The following is a 2,999-nucleotide window of genomic DNA, read 5'->3' on the forward strand; positions in this document are numbered from 1 at the left end:
CATCATCACCACCACCACCACCATCATCATCACCACCACCACCACCACCACCACCATCATCATCATCATCATCATCATCATCATCATCATCATCATCATCATCATCATCTCTTATAATTTATAGACAGCTTTAAAGTCTGCAATATATATCATCTGATATAACAATCCTATGAGATTAATGCTATTATAATTCCCATTTTACCGATAAGACTGAGAGGCAAATTGAATTGTCCAGGGTCACACTAATGTGTAAAACCAGATTTAAACCAATAATAGCAATTGCTTAATTAGATAGCATTTTAACTTTTACAGAGCACTTCTCAAATCTTATTTCATTCTCACAACTATCTTGTGACATAGGTGCTATGATTATCCCTGTTTTACAGATGATGAAAGTAGCACAAAGAGCTTACATGACTTACCTAGGGAGCCATAACTAGTGATCCAGACCTGATTCAAATCCAGATCTTCCTCCCTCCAGGTACAGTGCTCTATCCACTGTGCCATCTAGTTGCCACTGCTACAGAAGTATTCAATAAAATTTAAGTCGGGCACTTTATCCGCTTTCATATCTAGCTGCCTCCCACACGTTGAGAGCACAGATTTCTTGAAATTATTGAAGATACAAACATAAAGCATAATCAACTCTCAATTACCCAAAGGAAGTGGCTGTGGAATGGGTGTATGGGGGGTTCCATTCCTCTGGTGCGAACGCTTTCTAGGACTGATCATCCACTTTTGGTGTTCACCTTCACCGAGCTCTCACCTGTGGCTCCAAGAAGCTGTAGCATGTGTACCTGCCACGCCTGGTATGATATGCCTCAAACCTGTCAGTGAGTTAGGGGGTTATATACCCCAAGCATGGGAAGACACCAAGATCATCCAATGCATCTGGGACCATCCTGGGTCATCTTGACCGTGACTTTAATGACTCTGGAAGAGAGAGTGAGGCTAATGACTTTGTGGAATCTCCAATTTATGAGCAAGTCAAGACATCAACCCATGATGTCACGGTTCTCTTTGAAATGAAGGACCACCACCGACAACACTCTCCACTACAAGAACTGATCATCTGGAAAGAACATAATCCAACCCTAACTTCCTCTCCCTTGTCACCCAACAAGATATTTCTGGATCTCTTCCTTCACTATTGACAAGTGTTGCAAAAATAGTTTTTCGTATTAACTCAAGTCAAACATAATCAGTGAAGCAAATCTACTGGGAGAAAAATTACATAATGTGTTCCAAAGACAAATAAATATTAATGAAATATGGATTGTACTATCTGCTGTTTGAAATCATCCTTTCTACCACTCCTGTCCAGTAGGACAGATAAGAAAGAGTTAATTGTTTATTGATTTTTGGTGAATACAGCATAATATAAACTGATAAACTTCTAGTTTCTAACATATATATAAGGCAAGGCAATGGTTTGCTTTCCTAACTTACCAAACCTTTTAATATCTGTTTTTCATCTTGAAATACTGGGTGGTTAAAATAGTTTTGCTCTTTTGTGTTCATCTTGGTAAAATATTCTTTCATTGAATTTCATTGAATAAAATTTCACTAAAAGAGTTAAAGACCAATATTATTTTTGTAAGTATTGGCAATGTAAAAATTAATCATCACATGAATGACTTATCACATTTAATTAAAAAATAATATCACTTACCTTGAAAAAGGTAATTGATATTTATAGGCAAATTATACAAAGTAGAAAGCTGATACTGGTGAGTTATGAACATTCCTTTTTAAAAATAAAGCCTACCTATACAAAGTGCAAAATCTTTTTCTTCCTTTCCATTTTTAAATTTAGAGGTAAATCTGTACTCTGAATTATTCCCCTATGATGCTGGTCCTTCAGAATATTTTTAGGGTTTGAGATGGAATGCTCAATAGCTTTAGGATTTCAGCAACGACTTCCAAAAGTTGCAAACCAAATTAAATATTTCATATGACTTGTATACTATCTCCACCACTCACCTTCATATGCCATTCATTATGGAAAGAGGTCAACAGCTAGAATATAACCAGGATGACTTGTACTTCCAGGTCTTCGAAGGGAAAAAAAAAAACCACAAATTTAATTTGTTTTCCAATACTAATTCTATTTTGCGAATTGATATGCAAAATAAGATTGAGATGACTATCTAATCCCAAGCAATTAAAGAAATGCACATTCAAAAGTCCTTAAGATATCATTACCTACCCATTAAACTATCAAGAATAAATGAAAATAATAAAATTATAAAACACAAGGTTAATAGGCTTGGATGTATAGGTACATTTTGACACTGCTGGTGACATTATAAATTAGTCTAGCTTTCCTAGAAAGTAATTTGGCAGCATGTGACAAGGGCTATGAGACTATTATTACACTTTGACCCAGGAGTTTTACTTCTGGAACTATACTACAAGAAGAACTTCCCTAACTACCCCTCGTTGCCCCACTGCCAAGTTCTCACCAGGTCATAATGCCCACAGGCTCTACTCTCAACTTTGTACTATCTCTATAGGATACATTTCTCTACTCTAACCCTTGACCTCCAATCATCTGCCCTGACATTTCTCTTCAAGATTCTCTAGGCCCTGCTATGTTCCCTAACTGCTACCTGGTCCTTCCATCTACCATGAACTAAACAAAACTCTTTATGTGTTGCCTCTAGCAATTAGAATATGAACTCCTTAAGAAGTAGGACTCTGGATTTTCTATTTGTATTCCCAGGGCATATCCGAGTGTCTTGGAAAAAAAAGTACATAATAAATGCTTTTCCATTCCATTCCAAAGGAGAAAAAAAGTAAATAGCACAAAGATTTTGGAAGTATCTCTGTTTATCTTAGCGGGGAAGCACAAATAACAGACTCTCCATATAGTAAACAGAAGCAAAACATTTATTCAGACACTAGCAAGCCTAATCCCAACATCAGGAAAGCGAATCAACCATAGCAACAAAGAAATTAATACACCATAGCACAGCAGGAAACCACACCATTCTTTA

At 36.5% G+C, this 2,999-nt stretch overlaps 1 long non-coding RNA gene across 1 annotated transcript in view; it reads right to left on the minus strand.

Moving 5' to 3' along the window:
- Window positions 1–2,791, minus strand: part of LOC138142816 (uncharacterized) — a 5,945-nt gene extending 3,154 nt beyond the window's left edge. The window contains exon 1 of the long non-coding RNA XR_011163546.1: window positions 1–2,791. This exon is cut by the window's left edge and continues 428 nt beyond it. This is a non-coding gene — a long non-coding RNA (uncharacterized lncRNA).
- Window positions 2,792–2,999: the final 208 nt, after the last annotated feature.

The sequence above is a fragment of the Petaurus breviceps genome, unplaced genomic scaffold, assembly GCF_028583685.1.
Source record: "Petaurus breviceps papuanus isolate PSGF00001 unplaced genomic scaffold, PetGlider_PUasm1.0 90604, whole genome shotgun sequence".
Classification (NCBI taxonomy): Eukaryota; Metazoa; Chordata; class Mammalia; order Diprotodontia; family Petauridae; genus Petaurus; species Petaurus breviceps.